General features: G+C 40.4%; 1 protein-coding gene across 3 annotated transcripts in view; it reads right to left on the reverse strand.

The window, feature by feature from the left end:
* kdm6ba (lysine (K)-specific demethylase 6B, a) overlaps positions 1-18,837 on the reverse strand; it is a 114,469-nt gene that overhangs the window by 57,334 nt on the left and 38,298 nt on the right. The window contains exon 2 of one of the 3 annotated variants that reach the window (XM_036004741.1): positions 11,120-11,188. The exons of 1 other annotated variant lie outside the window; for it this stretch is intronic. The gene's annotated coding sequence lies outside the window, so the exon portion shown is untranslated. Of the gene's footprint in view, positions 1-182; positions 790-11,119; positions 11,189-18,837 lie in introns of those variants that run through there. One more of the 3 variants, XM_036004740.1, reaches the window with a different exon arrangement.

Below are 18,837 nucleotides of genomic sequence, written 5' to 3' on the forward strand. Positions count from 1 at the left end.
AAGCCCCAGCTGGAGCACACAAGCTCCCTTTGTGCTGCATTCCACACGCCTTTTAGCCTTAGCTTTAGCCTTTAGCTTAGCTTCTCTCCATTTGCACACACACAGCAACTTTCTGCTGCTTTTGTCTGCAGAGCGGTAGCGGGGAAACAGCTGAGAGCTTGTGGATAGGAAGCTTGTCTTACCGTGGCCAGGCTGAGGTTGTGCTCAGAGGGAGACGCAGGGTCGGCTTGGTGGAGTAAAATCCCAAAGAGGTTTGTTAGTTACAGCGTCAGCCAGCTCAGCAGATTCCTACTACCTCTCCTTTCCTGCTGCCTGCCTGCGCTCCCAGCTTTGTGTGTGCCTTGTATTTTCCCTTTAAATTGCACAGGCTGCCTCCCCCCACCTCCTCAGCACACACACATACGCACCGAGCCAGCACACAAAACACACTGCTCCTGAATATGACACTGTTGTCAAAAGGATGCAGCGCTGTTGTTGTTGTTATACATTTTTTTTCTTATTCTACAGCCTGCAAGGAAAAAACTGAAGGGGAAAAAACAAACCAAAAACAGAAATCCTTTGTCTTTCTTCTTCTCTCCCTCTATATAAAATAAAAGTGACTCTCGTTTTAGATCCTCTTCTTCCCCCCTTTGTCTGTTTCTCTTCCTCACCCTCTCTCTATCTCTCTATATTCTGTCTTGCTTTTTCCCACTCAGTAGTCAAACAAAGAAAGGAAAGGAACAGAGTGAGTGCACACACACACGCACAAACACACACAAAAATACACAACACACATTCGCTTGCTGCTTTCTCTCTCCCTCTCTCACATACACATGCACAGGCTCCGAGCCCAACCCCCCAGCCTACCTCCCTCTGATTTTTTTTTCACTCCCTGCCTTTCTCTAAACAGCACCTCCCCCCTTTCCACCTCCCTTCCCTCCCTCAGCCTGATCTGGCCTCGTTCTCATTCGTCTACCACCCCTCCCTCTCTCCACCCTCCCTCTCTCTCTCTCTCTCTCTCTCTCTCTCTCTCTCTTTCTCACTCTCCATCCTTCCCCTCCCTACCTCTGTGTCAAACAGATGGGATTGGAGAGCAGAAGGAGCCTCTGTGTTCTCTCTCTACCTCAATTTCTCTTCTTCATTAGCGTGATGCAAGCCTGATGGAGACGTCCTTTGACCTACAGTACACACACTGAACAGATACATACAGATTGCAGCTAACCTTCGATCAGGGTTCTAAAACTCTGCAGCGTGTTGCCGCGCGGATGTGAATTTGTTGCACCAACATCTTCTTACCACCAGATGTGTGAAGGGTTTAGCAAAAAAAAAAAAAAACTAACATGTGCCTCAATGAGAACAAAGGCTTCTAGGTTCAGAATCCAGATCTGGTACAACATGACCACTGGAAGACTTGGTAACTCTTTTCCTGCATTTACTGACTTCTGTCAGCATGCGTTTAGTGTTTGGATTGGATTCATTACATCTAATTTCTGTTTCTAATTCAATGAATTAGATGATTGTTTTACTGCCGTTTCCTCTTTGTAAACTCCGTTTTGTGTACTTGTTTGTCAATTTTAAATCTTAGGATCATTACGGTTCATTACAACTTGGGTCTTATTTTCATAGGTTTGTCCATCATGTTCATCAATTATAATTGCATTGTATATACCCTAATAATTGCTGGGATGGGACTGAGTCAGTCAGACGATCAGGCAGGTTGTAACCATGCCAACAGTTTAGCCAGATTATCTAAAGCACTTTATTTGAAGGTAAAACCAAAAGTGAGCACATCCAAAATGTCAGTAATATTTCCTCACTGCACAGGAAAACTGTGCAGGTGCACAACTACTGCAAGTATGGCAGGTCAAAGTCGAACCAGGAAGTTGGTCTATTAACTGGATGTTTACAACGGACAATTTAGATAATGTTTCTCTTCCAAATACATTTGGCTGACCTGGGGGTTTGTTTGAAATCTGTCTGATCGTCTGACTGCTCATGTTTCTTGCTCAGTTGTACCCGTTCTTTTATTTTTTTCAATAAGAACTACAGAAGTAAGATGGAAGTTGTTCTCTAAGAGAACGAAAGTTCTTGTTTCCTCAAGGAAATCACATGACATTTGTTGAACAAAGGAAAAGCTTTCCAGATCAATATCACTTAATGTGCAACTTGAGAAGTCTGACAAATGAACAAACAACCAAAACTATTCAAAGTGATATTTAGAATGTCTAATATAATGTTAATAACCTTTTGATTGCCGTTTACTAAATGTGTTGATACAAAATGTACTGCATTTACAGTGAGCACAGATATTATGAGTTCGACAGAGCTTTCAAGAGTGGGACAGTGGAACAAGTAATGCACGCACAAGCGTGCGCGCACGCACGCACGCATGCACACACACACACGCACGCACGCACGCACACACACACACACACATATATATACACACACACACACACACACATACACATATACACACACACACACACACACACACATATATATACACACACACACACACACACATATATATACACATATACATACACACACACACACACACACACACACACACACACACACACACACACACAAATGCTTCACATTTCCTTTTCTTCATTAGGAGATGTTTCCTATAGCTCACGTTCAGACAGGAAGATGGAATTCCAGAGCGGAGAGAAAAAGTACAGTTGAAAAGCCAGAAGAGAGAGAGAGGGAGGTAGGGGGTGACGGTATGGAAAATACAGCATGGAGCCACTGCACTCTCTGACCAGGCCATAGGCTGGAGGAAATATAGGAACTATTACTGCACTCACTGACTCCTATAGACTGCCTGCCCCCCCCCTCTCCATAAAGAAGCCAGGGCACCAGGAGCCACAGCTCCACACTGCGTGACTAGAATGCAAAGCTAACAGAGAATATTGAGTCTGTGCCAGTTAGTTGAATGTATCTTCCCTCCGAAATAGGTTAATTTCATTTCAGCTCCTGCTGTATAGCATCATGCATTTTATCAGAGAACAGCTGCGATAGAAAGTTATCACAGCTAATAACCACTTCTCATTAGTTTTATCTTGGTTGAGTCAGAAGATCCTTGAACTCTGCACATAGTTTGAATTAACACAAATGTATACTAGATACATGTTTGAACCTGTTGTTGAAGCTGTTGGTATCTTATGCTATGTGTCATTAATTTCCATCTGGTGTGTAACTACTCAATGATAAAACATATTCTCCACCTGATGCTCATTACCTCCGCCATGGAACAAACACTCTGGTTGAGCAGGGTAGCACATCCCATATCACTGGAGCTTGGCCAGCATCCAACAAGTTAGTTCAACAATGAAGCAACTGTGAAACTTCACATTATTAATTTGATTAATCATTGAAACATTTAAATATCTGCAAACAACACTGGTGCACGATAACAGACTTAATGGAGCAGAAGCACTGTTCTGACTTTAGCCTATAAAATTAGAAAATCTGCAAACTATTGCTTCAACATAGAAGCAGAAAGACCTTAATTACCAAGTTTTTAGATGAACATAGCATTTGTCCTCCGTATTTAACCCAACCTTAAGCCTTGTTTAAACTCGCGAGACACCGTAGCACAGGCCTAAACAGATGGTGCGTGAACTACAAGCATGCACAAAGATGTTTAAACTAGGGCTGTCAAACGATTAATTTTTTAAATCGCGATTAATCGCCAAATTTCTATAGTTAATCACGATTAATTGCATGTTTTATCACATGAATAAAATGGTCTGTTTTTAAGTACATATTAACAATGGAAAGCAATTCTTACCAGTGTATCTTAATTGGGAATCAAATTAATGCAAAGAAAGTTACTTTTTGAACTTGACTTTAAGATTTGTATTTGTTTATTATTTATTTACTGTAAACAAAAGAAACGTGTGAATCTGTCATTATTGCACAATTCCTCCAAGTACCTAACCTAACTGAGATAACACTAACACTGCTTCTGCTTCTACAGTACAAACAAAATGGTCCAAAAACCAGATGCCACAGCAGGACATTTGTAACACACAGTCCTAAAACCATATGCTGATATACATAGTCACTATAGTGTGCAGTAACTCCTAAATAATTTTGATTACTCACTGATGTCCAGTGATCACCGGTTAATGAAACAGCGTTTGCACTTTGCAGCAGTTCCAGTTGGGCTGCTTTCTCCGTGTCGTACAGGCTGTGTATGTGTGAAACTACTGTCCCCCTCGACAACTTTTTAAAAGTAAACTTTCCATTCAGAATCTTATTGGCATCCATTTCGGCGTCTCGCGCTCGCCATCCACTCAAAACGTAACGTTAGCCTACTACTCTTTGGCCGGCTCGCAAGCCCAAATAAGTGCAGGCGTGCCTGTTGTTTTGTTCCTGGTCTAGCTAGATTCGGTGTGGTGTTGTAGTTTTTCTAATGTTACAAGTTGTTGCAACAGCATGTGAAAAAAACTACAAAGTTTGCTAGGCCAAAAAGAACGTTAATCTCGCGATAAAAAAATTGACGCCGTTAAAATGTGTTTGCGTTAACGCCGTTAATAACGCATTTAACTGACAGCACTACTTTAAACTAAACATATAACTCCCTAATGCTGAGGAGGAATTGCAATGAACTGTAAACTCATATCTCATATCAAATTTATGGAAATGTTTTATCGCCTTAATACAATCCCTGTAATGAAATGAGTCAAATATTTGGAACAACAAATGTATTATAATAAAATTAAGGATTAATATCCTGTAAACAATTTGATTCGGCTGGAAAAAAATGGACTCAAATGTAAAGTGTTAAGATCTCTTGTTTTTAAAGCATTTAAAAAACAAAATTGGCCATCTTTCTAAAATATTGAGACATATTAATAGTTAAAAGTAATTATTTGTTTTACTTCTTAATTTAAGTTATTTGCTTTTATTAGTATTTGTGGCAGTCATGTGTGAAAAGCCTGGTGTGTGCAACTGGCACCTAGAACTTGCGGGGCCTTCTTGCTTTACAAAAAATACGCGATGACATAATTTTTGGCTCGTGCAGCCTCACGCTAAGAGCACTACAGCAAGCATAAACCTAACTTAACTGAGCAGACAGTGAGCTCTCCACCCACTGGGACCAGCTCCAGTCTGAAGCCAGCGCTTCAGTAAGAAGTATGCCCTAACAACCACAATGAGAACCTGCAAACAGAAAGGTCAAAGCCACGATTCAAACCTAGACAAATGTTACTTCAATGAACCGCCACTGGGTTTCAACTTCTTTGCTCCAGGTGAGGCTTAAATTCAGATTACTAAGTACTCCACACAGACCAACTGCACCACTAGAGTATAAACACCAGTTTCATTTCTAGTGTACTGCCTGGGGCTCTGGGTGTATGTAATTAAGCACTGCACAATAACAAATGAACCAGCGTACACACAGACCACTTAAACATCTCCTTCTAAACTAAGCGGTTTGTTTCTGAAAAATTAGTAAAACCTTTGCTTTCAATTTCTTCTGTTTAATAATTCAAAGTACTGTCAGGTTGAACGTCTTATTACATTTTATCACACATACACTAAAATGTTTTCTCATTATCTGGCAATAAGTCTCATATCACTTTCAACAGGTGCCACTTGTTTGACGACAGCAGTTGTACTCTGTATGAACCTGCACATCAGCGTATATAACATGCCTTCTCAGGAGAGAAGGCCAGTCAATATGGTGGCACGTTACATAATTCTCTCGCTGTATTGATTTATCGCCTTGCTGATTTGGCCCCTAGCCAGTATGCACTAGCATTTGGAATATTTGAGCTGGAGCCCAGACGGAGAGAGAGGGAGTGAAAGACAGACTTAGATGGTGAGGGCAGATAGATGGCGACTGATAGAGAGGACAGTGAAAAAGAGGTAGAAGCTGAGAGAGGCTGAGTAATAGCTGGAAATATTGGGATGCATCCAAGTGACACTGATAAAGAGAGCAAAGAGAGAGAGAGAGCAGCGATGGATAAAGAAAAGAGACAGAAGGAAACAAAGCGTTTACGAGAGCGTTTAATTGAGCGAGATGGAAATAGCCGAGATTTGGGGGACAGGAAACAAGTGCGCGCAGGGATGAAGAGATAGTGACAGATCGAGGGAAGGCGGGAGACAAAGAATGTGTGTCAGTTTGTGCACTGCAGGTCACCCTTGTTACTGTAATCAGTACTGTTATATAAGAGCCAGCAGCGCTGGGCAGAACAGCCCGACACACTGGATCTGCAGGACAGACTGGGTTTACTTCGCACAAACAGTATGTCTTCAAACAGTAGGACAGAAAGTGCCTGTGGCCACATATGCTAGATATAAACTTCAGCAGCATTTACAGGTTGCTCTGAAAGTACATCCACACTAATTGGCTACATTTGAAAATACAATTTTTAATTTTCTTAAAGTGTGGATGTAGTCACACACACTGTTCACTGATATTCCCTTCATGGAGGAGCATCAGGGCCTCTCCTTGCTCCTAAATCCCTACTTTCCCTTCTGGCACTTCCTCCTTGTTGTGACATCTCTCTTTCAATCCTTCTCTCTCCATCTCTGGATGAACTACAGACGGATGAGGGGAAGGAAGCAGAGATAAAGGCAGAAAACTAGATTAATGGGCTGAATGGAGCACAGAGAGGGAGAGAGAGAAGATGGAGCAGAGAAAAAGTAGAGAGGGAGAAGGAGGCTGAGTGAGAACAGGCTTTCCTTGTGCTACTGTGAATAATTTACTTTATACCCCACTCTATCTCTCTTTTGAAAGATATATTCAAGATATATTAAACTGGGGATGACCTGATTAATTGCCAATTAATGTTTAACGAGGTACAGCTGTGTTCAATTAACACTGGTTTAGGCTCCGTCTCTCCCGACACCCCCCCTCTCATTCTCTCCCTTCATCACATATCATACCCTCTCCTTCCCCGCTTCTGCTGTTGATTCCTCACTACAGCAAGTCTTAGAGAGAGATGAGAAAAAAAGAGAGCTTGATCCGAACTAAGAAGCTGACTGCAGAGAGGAATATTTGATCAATTCTTGCAAAAACTCTTTTTTTCAAAAAGCACTTTTTGGTCAGTAATAAATCTATCCAATAAGTATGTGTGGATACAAATGTGTTAGACCAAGGATGGAAAGTGCTTGCCTGAATTTCCACGCAAGTGAACGTACAGGGTGTTGTTCGAAGACGCCTGCATAGCCGTTTTATACTTTAAACTGCTAAACAGATTTGAGTTTTTGACGCCCAGGACCACACAACACATTGCTAATATTTGGGAAGTATGCTTGTAGTTACCCATAAAATCCTTCTGTGTGAAGATCATAAACTGTAAAAATAATGGATGTAGCAGCAGTGACGTCACCCATTGGTTGGTGGACTGCCGTTTTGAAGCCGAGAGTTTGCATTTTGTCCGTCGCCATCTTGGTATTTTAGAGCCAGATGTGAGTCATCCAGTGGAGTTTTGCCGGTGGGTAATTGTGAACCTCCGGGTACTGGTGCCGTTCATTTGCATGTGCACTTACACAGAGCCGGTTGCAAATCGGCAGACATTCTCTTAAGTTACCAGCTACCGCTAGCTAGCTAGTTGGCTACTTGGTTGGCAGAACGCTGAACAAGACATTTTTCGGCGACCAAAATGTTCCCAGTCTTTATGCTAAGCTAAGGTATCTGGCTGCTGGCTGTAGCCTTATATTTACCGGACATTTCAGAGAAATATTGATCTTCTAATCTTACTCTCACCAAGAAAGCATTTAAGTGTGTTTCCTAAAATGTCAAACTATTGCATTAATAGGGGTTGCTTTAGGCATTATTGGTTCACTGTTATTGCAGTAAAGATGGAGAAGGGATGGGTTGGAGGTAGGGCTGAATGATTAATTGCATTTTCGATAATATCGCGATATGTTAAAACACGATTTCCTAATCGCAAAGGCTGCGATTTGGTCACATGACTCACGAGAGCAATCAGTCTGCACTCCGTAGAGAAAGCATCAACTAGCATGCTAACGCTACACTGTACCTTGAGCTGATTTCTGTCATTCAAACAACTCTGAGTTGTAGTTTAAAACTTTTACAGCCATTTTAATAAAATGAAGGGTTTTATTCGGGCTTGAGTCTATACATGCAGTTAATGGATACAGGCACACAGAACTGAAGGCTTGATTGGCAACGATTAGCTCTGATTAGCAGTTAGCTCTGATTAGCGGTTAGCTCTGATTAGCGGTTAGCTCTGATTAGCGGTTAGCTCCGTTATAAAGATATGAGTGGAGGAGCTGCCACTGAGAGGGGTAACAACCAGACTGATAAATGATGTTCGGGGAGCTTTCACAGCAGCGTGGCTGCGGTGTTTCAACGGTTTTATTAGTACAGTTAATCCCACGGCTAGAACACCAGCAACTAGCTAACGCAACGATAGCCTCTCTGAGCAAGTGCACACGGCAGCACGTAACTTCACGAGGGGGAGGGGCTGGAGGCAGATCCTCTCTGTGCACTGTAAAAAATTACACGTGTGTGTGTGTGTGTGTGTGTGTGTGTGTGTGTGTGTGTGTATAGATATACTATATTTTTACTTATTTAACTGTCTAGTGTGTAATTGTGTGTTCATACTATACATTATTATATTATTCTTTGTTGAATAATACAGAAGACAAAGAGCTTAAAAAAATAATCGAATATCGAATCGTAATCGCAATATTTGGGGAAAAAATCGCAATTAGATTATTTTCAAAAATCGTTCAGCCCTAGTTGGAGGTTCTGAAAGACTGCAAGATTTCATGTCCAAGAAAACCCAACACTGATCCATTGTTGAAAGACTCTTTTAGGCCGTTTTGTGAATGTTTTGGAAGGAAGTCTTTTTTTTTGATTATTTGTTTGGGCTTTTACGCCTTTAATTTTGACAGGACAGCTAGGTGAGAAAGGGTAGAGAGAGGGGGAAGACATGCAGGAAATCATCACAGGTTGGATTCGAACCCTGGACCTCTGCATCAAGGCAAAAACCTCTCAGTATATGTGCACCTGCTCTACCCACTGAGCCAACCCAGCCACACAGGAAGCCTATTTTTATTCCCTTCAAACTAAGTGATGGGAAACACCTAATGTGCATTTTACTTGTTTTGCAACATTTCAAAAGTTTGCATAAAATTCAATTGACAGCTAGATGTAAATATAGCCAGATTTAGAGATAGAGGATAGTCTGGCCAGAAAACAAACTTAAATCAAACTAAACTTGTTGGGCTGGGAACACAGAGTCCATGCTAGCAGTACATTGGACCACCATGCCCAGCAGATAGCTGACAATGTATAGACTCATAGAAGCAAACTATACATGCACAAGCACACACCTGAAACCTGTGGTAGGTCAGACTGTGCACATGAATTCCAAAAATACGTGTAAAACTATTGGTAATAAGTTGGTGTTAGTGAAAAATAGCATCGAAAACGTGGAAAATAAGTGACAAAAACATTGAAAAAAGTGACGAAAAAAAGTGTCAAAATATAATAATAATAAATAAAAAAAACGGTCAAAAAAGTGTTAATTTTGACCCAGAAGGACAATAAGTGCATGGTCGACCAGAAGACAACACAAAGGTTAAAGGCAACACTACTTGAAAAAGTTGTTTTGCCACATTACAGAACTGCTTTTGAAACAAAATGCAGCCAACCTGTCAGCCTAAACTGAACACTCATGCAGTTTCATCATTTGCCTTGAAGAAATTATGTTTCATGGGTAAGGAATCACAATGCAGAAGAATTGGGATCAGGTGTAGTTTGGGAAAAGTGAATGTACTGTGTGCAATTTACTTGTTACAATGTCAAGGTGGTGAGGTGCTTAAATGCCAAACTCTTTTCTGTGTCATTTGAAGTTGCCAACACAGAAACTTCCCTGGTGTAGCTTTAAAATTTTAACACCACATGACAAAAATTAAATCAGTATCATGTACAAGCCAGAGTGTATGTTGTGATGTGCGATGGATTCAGCACAGATTGCCGGTGAACTCACTGACACCAAGACATTTGAATTCTCCACCATGCCTCCATTTCCCCTCCTCCCCCTGCAAGCAAAGACCCACAGGGCTTGCAAGTTTGATGCCTTTTTTTCTCTCTCTTTCTCATCCTCCTTTTTCTTCATCTCGCCTTATCTCTTTCTTCCCACTGTTCATCTGATTCATCATCCGCTTGGAGTCTCTCCCTCCCTCTCTGTGCCTTCATCTTTTTAAACAAAAAAACATCAACTTCACTGGCTGGCAATTCAGATTTTTTGCAGTGTGTGTACAGTGCCTTCACTGTGGGAACGAGATTGTAGAACCTGTCTGACCTGACTAGTTCATGATCGCTATACACAAAACACACGCACACAAACATGCTGTGATCATGCTCTATGTAAATATAATAATAGGGGACATAACATGAGGAGACAGAGAGCAACAAGGGATGCAAAATATTGCATCTGTCTGTTGGAGGGAAAATGCGTGTGTGCGGCCATATGTGACTACCGGGGTGTATGTACTGTATGTACGTGTCTGTCTGTCCCTTTTTGGCTTTCATCACAATGTGATACCTCCACCCATCTGTTCACAAAGGAAAGAAGGGAGAAAGGTGGGAGCGTGCAGTTAGCTATCACTCTTCATCCCTGCTCCTTCTCTTCCTCTTTATCTGCTCTCCTTCTTTGTCCTCTATTTCTCTGACCACCTCCCTCTCTCTCCTCCTCCACCTCCTCCTCCTCTCCTCTAATCCCTCCTCTTCTCACTCCTGCCTGTCTCTCCACTCTTCTTCTCCTCCTTTCATCTTCAGATACAGGCAGAATGGAGCTTGGCTTCCTCTAAAGACCCAGCAGGTGTGTGGTGTGTCTAATTGCACGTGTGTGTGTGTGTGTGTGTGTGAGAGAGAGAGTGTGCGCTTTAAAGTCCTGCACATAAGAGCTTTTTTCTATGAAGTCATTGTGCCTGTGTTTGTATCTATGTATGTGTGTGTTAGCTGTGCGTGTGTATTGGAGATATCTTGCTTCCTCAGGGGAGTCCAGACCCATTTCCACTGTCTGCTGTAGCCAACCAACCCAGCCATGTATCGATAATCTATTATGGTGCGCGTGCCCACACACACATACACACCCACACACACATACACACCCACACCCACACCCACCTCTCTTACCTGCCATTGCGGAGCACACTCTGGGTGTGTACTGATTTGCTAACTGGGTGGGCCAGATATTGCCTGTACCTGAAAAGCAAGCATACCACAGATATAAGAATTGATAAACACATGCATCATGTATCAGTGACATTGGTTCATATATATTTTAGGGGAAGTAGTGCAATGCTTTAGTAAAAGGCCCCTTCAAACAGCCAGCCACATATATTGTATCACATCCCTTTGTGCAGAACGGCACGTTCAATGCAGTAAACACCCATATGAGATTGTTTAACATCTCATTATAAAGCCATAGGCAGAATTATGCTGCAATCACAACCTCCACTCTTCTGTGAAGGATTTCCATAAGAATTTGTAACCTGTGTCTTCTTGTTTTATCCTCCATGGCAGTCTCAAAACACGATGAAACAATTAAAAGAGGAGGGTCACCAATATGCAGAGCAAAAAAAGGGGAATTTATCATTTTGGTATTTTCTGCTTTCCTATTGTTACCTGCTGTAAAAAATTAAAGTTATTTTTATTTGAATATATTTCATGGAACTGTGGAGTATTGCATACACTGACCAAAGTAACAGGTTATGAACAGGTTAAAACAATTAAAAGCCAAGATTGTGTTCTTACAGGAAACACACCTATTAGCTAACGAGACAATCAAGATTACGAAGGTGGCCAGGACAGGTTCTATCATCTTCGTACTCTTCTAACTCTAAAGGAGTAATTATATTATTACATAAATCTATTCCACTGCAGATTGATGTAATTTAGGATCCCAACGGTAGATTCTTAATCATACAGGGCCGCATTTTGTCTACACATCTTACTTTAATGTCTATACGGACCAAATGATGACAATGTCTATTTCTATAATAATTTGTTTTTAAGAATTTCAAAACTACAAGGAAAGAATATTATCGCAGGGGACTTTAATTGCGTTCACGATCCAAGTAAAGATAGGTCCTCTAGGGTGGACAACACTCACACAAGCATTACATCACTTTATAAATGAAATGAACCTAGTGGATATATGGAGGCATCTGAAGCCATCAAAGAAAGAATTTTCCTGTTGGTCTAGTGCTAACAAAAGCCACTCTAGAATAGATTACTTTTTGGTGTCAGCAGAACTTCTTTCTAATATCAGAGGCTGTCATTGTAACAGTACAGTCATATCGGATCTTGCAGCTGTATCACTGGTTGTAAAAAGGCCATAGTAACACTTGCTCTCTCTCCTGAGATGATCGACCAATCAGTGACGAGAGTCATCTCTTTGATCTCCTGCCAATCACTCGCGCTCAGGCAGGAGAAGGGCACAGACCGCAGCGGCTGTGAAACTGACTTTTCTTTATCTTTTCTTTCAGTTTTCGGACTTGTTGAGTGATGTGTGTAGCCCAGAACGTAAGTTTAAACTATCCCGTAGCTTGCTAAACTGTCCTGGGTTTTTACTACCTCATTATCTGTGTAAATGTTGAAACTACGTAGTAGTGATGTAGATAAGTTTCGTCCGTGTTACGACGTGACGCTTACTTGGAGAGAGGTATATTATCGCCTTGATAATATTGCTCTTACTGTGTTTCTCATTGCATAGCTGATAGATGTGCAGATTGTCTAAAATTACTTGTTGATACTCGCATTGTGTTAGGGCAATTTGCTAGTAACGTGCAATCAACAGTGAACAGACTAGCGCTGTGGAGCCACGTGCTCGGTTATTAAAGGTGTATTACACTGTTTGCACCATGTACGGATATGTGTGCTGTAATAGATTTGTGTTGCTGAGCAATATGTTACGTTTTTGTTGATTATTTCTAATGTTGATTATTTCTAAGAAATGTATGTAACTCTTCTTAGTATTGCTTCTTGTTATATGCTGGTGGCTATAACATTTAGTTTGGAAATAATGTTCATAGTAAGTCTGATGCTTATTAAAGTGCATTATTATTTTGCTTATATTCCAGAACCACATCCAACTTAACTTCATGTTCAAACGATAAATAAATCTTCCTGGATCTCAAGTCAGACATCTGATTCAAGTTCTTACCGGACACGCTACAGCGGGCCAGTATTTCAGTAGCTAGTTTTAAGGTAGTTTTTACACTGGTCTATGTGGAGCCAAAGTTGATTACGCAAATAAATGGAATCTTTTAAACAAAATGGATGCAGGACAAAACATTTCTGCAGTTCGTGGAAAAGCAAATTGATATTTACTTTGAGTTCAACACATCCCAGACAACGGCCACAACTAGATGGGAAGCTTTTAAGGCATTTATTAGATGTCAAATTATAAGCTACACAAGCAGGAAAAGTAAAGAAGCACAGGAAATAATTAGATATCTGGAATCTAAAATCAAAATGCTTAAAAACAAAAGCTTGCAGGATGGACAAAATTAAATCTCCAAACAGTTACTACTTCTTAGAACTCAATATAATGAGATAACATACAATAAGGCTGCTGTGAACTTATTGAGGCTCAAGCTAATTTTTTATGAGCAGGGAGAAAAGCTGGGTACTCCTTACATGGCGGATTAAACAGGAAATCAAAAGGGCAATACATTTCATTGAGGATGCAAATGGAAATACTATTGTTGACCCGCTGGAAATTAATACAGCTTTTTCATTTTTTTTTATGAAAATCTCTACAAATTTACTAATTTTTACTAACATTACTAATGCGGATGTCCAGACTGACTTTTTAAACAAACTCAAAATCCCCCAAATCTCTGACGAAAGTAAAAAAGGCCTGGACAAACAATTAAGCATGGTTGAAATAGTCGCTTTATGAGATGTATCTAGAATCCTACAACAATGGTTATCTCTCGGTCTAAATGAGAGAGGCCTCATCCTGCTTCCAAAACCAGGAAAACCAAGAAAAATACTAAATGTGAGAATATGCAACCTATAAGTTTAATAAACACTGATACAAAAATCCTCAGTAAAATGTTGGCGAAAAGGCTAGAGAATGTGCTTCCAAGTATTGTGGGGGATGACCAAAATGGATTTGTAAAGGGAAGGCAAGGATTTCATAATGTAAAGCGTACTGTACTGCCAAAAAGAAGAAAAAGGCTCTTCTCTCGCTCGATGAGAAGGCCATCGATAAGGTTGAGTGGACATATATCTTTGACGTTATAGCTGGATTTGGATTTAGAAATACTTTCTTTAACTGGATCAAACTATTACATCTCAACCCTATAGCTGAGATACTGACAAATGAAGTGATGTCTGAGCCCTTCAATATTACAAGAGGTTGCCCCCAAGGTTCACCTCTATCACCACTTCTGTTTATACTAGCTATTGAACCACTAGCAATAGGAATTTGTTTTAGCAGGCAAATACAGGGGTTTACAATTGGCAACAGAGATCATAGAATAGCTCTTTTTGCTGACATTATTGTATTCTTAAAACAATGAAACACATCCATACCAGCACTGTTAGATCTAATCTGCCTGTTTGGTAGTATCTCCGGATATAAAGTAAATGCTTCAAAATCATCACTGACAGTGAAAACACACCGGGCGCATATAGGCCACGTAGCGTAGATACGTTCTTGATCCCGCGCCTGGCCATTCATACTGGATGCTTATTTCTATGCGTCAGTCACAAAGCGATTCTCTCTCTCTCTCTCTCTCATAGAAAGAGACAGAATGAGTGGGGAAAACTGTCGTAATTGTAGCCTATGTGTGGCTGTGCGTGTGTGTCGGTCTCTCTCAGCTGCACTGTGGTCTTCCTGTATGCGATTACCTGCCTGGCTTGACACATTCACTCGTGTGTCGCGCAAGAAATAGAGGTGACGCCGAAATGATCGCTGCAGCGCGCTCAGCCCTCTTCAGGATATTTATATGGAATAAGAAATGTCCTTGAATCCGCTTATCTCTGCTGTATCTTCCATTAGATAATGGGGGGCTGAAATGTCCAAATCTTTATTGGTACTATTTAGCAACACATATATAATGTTCTATTTTTCTTCTGGAGATGCTCCGTATTGGATGGACATAGAGTCAGGCTCCTTTAAGGTACCATTGCATTTGCACCTGTATTCAGCCAAACTAAAGTACTTAAGAACACATACTGCTCATCCTATAGTTCTTAATATGGTCAATGTATGGCATGCAGTAAAAGAATATATGAACATATTGGACTCTCTGTCACAATTCAGCCCAGTGTGGGGCAAAGAAGCGATTCTAATGACCTTTGAAGAAATCTCTCTAATGTATGACATTCCAAGGAAAGATTTTTCTTTTTAATATCTCCAAGTGGGAAACTTGATTTCTTCTATGCAAAACCAATCAGTCGGGATACCAGCACTCACATCCTTAAAAGACATTATGACAAACAATTGCAATGACAGAGATTTGATTTCATCAATATATAACTGGCTTGCATCTGACTCTAAAGAAACATTGATAGTTAGACTTGAGATATGGAGGGCGGACAACTCAGAAAACGATTGGAAGAAAACTCAGAAAAAATTGAAAATTGTATTTGCAATGAAAAATAATAACACTGTTAAAAAAAAAACAAGGAAAAAAAAAAAGATTTTGAAACCTGACTGCAGGGATGTGCTCCAATTCAACCACAGAAGCATTAGTGATATCTGGCACTGATGTTAGGCGACAAGGCCTGGCTCTCATTCAGAGTTCCAGTTAATCCCAAAGGTGTTGGATGTGCTCTGGGCCGGCCAGGTAATTTTTTCCACCAAACTCAGAAAACTGTTTGTTTATGGACTTTAGCTTTGTAGACAGTGTCATAAAAACTTCCCTCAACAAAGAGAAACATTTGACCATATAGTGTATCAGAGTGCTAGGACAAATCCGGCGCAAAATGAACCTAGGGGTTAATAACACATGTGTACCGAGTCGACCGTTCTCTGGGATTTGTTTTCATGCTAATTGAATGTGACCAGCTTAAGCGCAAACCTCTAATTAGCTTATAACGCTAGTCGTCGGCACGGGTAAAGTACAAAGAAATCGCTATTTCTATACCACTAACAAGGCTCATTCCATGGTAGCATAATGAGGGTCCCTACATGTAAACCGAAGCATTGAGAACTTTGTAAGTGTACAGACAGTTTTGTCTTGAGCTATGTTACTGGTTACACGGCGTTCGTTGTTCGACTGGTCCCAAGATGGCGCCTGCCTGTATATGTGAACGGTACTGTCTTTATAATCTATCTTTTTAATAAACTGTCTGTACATTTACAAAGTTCTCAATGCTTCGGTTTACATGTAGCGACCCTCATTATGCTACCGTGGAAGTGTGGTGCTATTTTGAGCCTTGTTAGTGGTATAGAAATAGTAATAACTTTACCCTCTGCCCCGACGACTAGCGTTATAAGCTAATTATTGGTTTGCGCTAAAACTGGTCACATTCGATTAGCATGAAAACAAATCCCAGAGAACGGTCGACTCGGTACACTTGTTATTAACCCCTAGGTTCATTTTGCGCCGGATATGTCCTTTAACGTACTTTTCTGGCACACATGTCAAAACCATCATAATTAAAACATCAAAATCAGAGCCAATGTTTATTGTGGTAAAAATTAAGGCTGAAGTTGGGGAGCAAAGGATGCTTCTTTTCTTTAAATGAGTGAACTTGATGACACGTATGGCACATTTACATAGACACAGAAAAACAGTAAGTCACCACAGTTAAAATATTAATCAACAAAGACAAGAGGACAGTATAGCAGAAACTATGCAGAGGCATTCATAAATACACAGGATCTGATGTATTCCTCCTTGTACATATGAAATAATAGACACACACTTATAGACACATACTTCTACACACTTTATACAGATACTAAGGTGAACAGAACCCAATGTACTGACCAACCACACAGTGGTAGTGATTACAGCTATCAAACAAGACATACACCCACTGTCATTATATCCTCAGACATCGAAACACACACAGAAAAATTGTGACGGACACGCACACACAAACAACACACGACCAGACAAAACACATAAACAAGATACTAGCATGATGTAAGAAGGCGCAACATCAGACATCACCATGATAAAAGCTCAAGCCTGTTTATCGACCAGTTAAGTAGGACAGCAGGAGCTGAGCCCCAAAGATGCAGCTTGTTTACAATAACACAGCTATACCCTGACAGTGTAACAGTATTTTAAACACCATGTTGCCAACCTATGTTTATTGTAGCCACATACAGAACACTTTTGTGTACAATATACAGGGGGTCAACTAAAGTCCAGAGGGATTGTGGGAATGTTGCTGTAGTAGGCACTGGCAGATACAACATACTCAAAGTTTAAACTAGAATATATAGAGTCAGTGTTTCTTGGGGGGACACCCTTAGTCTTTTATTTAATTTAGGTTTGGTTCGATTAGGGCTGCAGCTAAGGATTATTTCCATTCCAATTCATCAGAGAAATACAAACTGCACAAGAACAAAAACCCTCACCCACCCCCCACCCTCTGCGGTCTCGAGGAAAAAAAACAACAACAAATAAACAAACAGAAATCACATCTTGCCTAGTCACTCTCCTCTAGTTCTTGTGGCGCTGAGGTCATTAGGTCTGATATTTGTGCTGCTGCACTTTTCCATAGGTTGATAGTTGATGATTTAGCTTTGTTAATCCTTGCTGTAGAGAGCTCAAGCATAACTATGTCCAGAAAGTATGTTCTAGGGTTTTTGTAACACCGTTCATGTTTGGCATAAGAAGTTCACTAGACCTGTTTCAACATACCTGTGACTTTAGACAGGAGGGGTAATTGTGAGCTGGAGTTTGCGCGAGCTGCGTTTGATGCGGCCACGTATCTTGCAGATAGGGGTTGGGGTCTGCGGTCTCAGAGGGTTAGGGGATTTATTTTATTTTTTGTTTTTAGCACACTTTGCTCAGAGCTAACAGTTCACCCTTTGCTACAAATTTATCAGCGAATTCTGGTAGGGTACTCGAGACATGTATGCGTGTACATTTTGAAGATGGCTGAGCTTTCAAGCCTTTCAGTCAACATCAGTGGGCTAAACGGGCCGATCAAACGAGCTAAATTCCTGGACTATTTAAGAAGGAAGAACATAGATGTGGCACTTATACAAGAGTCACATTTATGTAAAAGAGATGTAAATCATCTACAAAATAAATACTTCAAGGTTGCTGCCTCATCTAGTGACGACACCAAAACCAAGGCTCCATTGTGTTGCTGTCGCGGAAATGCGCACTCACCGTAGACAAAGGTAGTAAAGACCTATCAGGTGTATTTGAAGGAATTGGCAGTTTTAGCGTGCCAAGATGCTACCAAAAAGTTAGAAAGTATGGCTATACTACACGCCTGCGGCGATTAAAAAGTAAAATGAAAAAAATGTGGAAGGATCATTTTAAATGAAGTACTCTATTGGTATCGGTATTACTTTTTAAGGGTAATGGTATTGTAATTTCTTAAACGATAACCAGCCCTAAAAATTGTCAGAAAAAAGTAGGGCTGTCAAACGATTACATTTTCTTAATCGCGAATAATCGTTGAATTTCTATAGTTAATCGCGATTAATCGCATGTTTTATCACATGATTAAAATTCTATTATTTTGCATTTCAGAACTGTTTTTAAGTACATATTAACAATTGAAAGCCATTCTTACCAGTGTATCTTGATTGGGAATCAAATGAATGCAAAGAAAATGACTTTATGAACTTGATATTAAGATTTGTATTTGTTTATTATATATTTAATCTAGTCACACATTTGAATCTAGAGTCAATATTA

This window comes from Sander lucioperca, chromosome 9 (assembly GCF_008315115.2).
Source record: "Sander lucioperca isolate FBNREF2018 chromosome 9, SLUC_FBN_1.2, whole genome shotgun sequence".
In the NCBI taxonomy this organism is placed as follows: Eukaryota; Metazoa; Chordata; class Actinopteri; order Perciformes; family Percidae; genus Sander; species Sander lucioperca.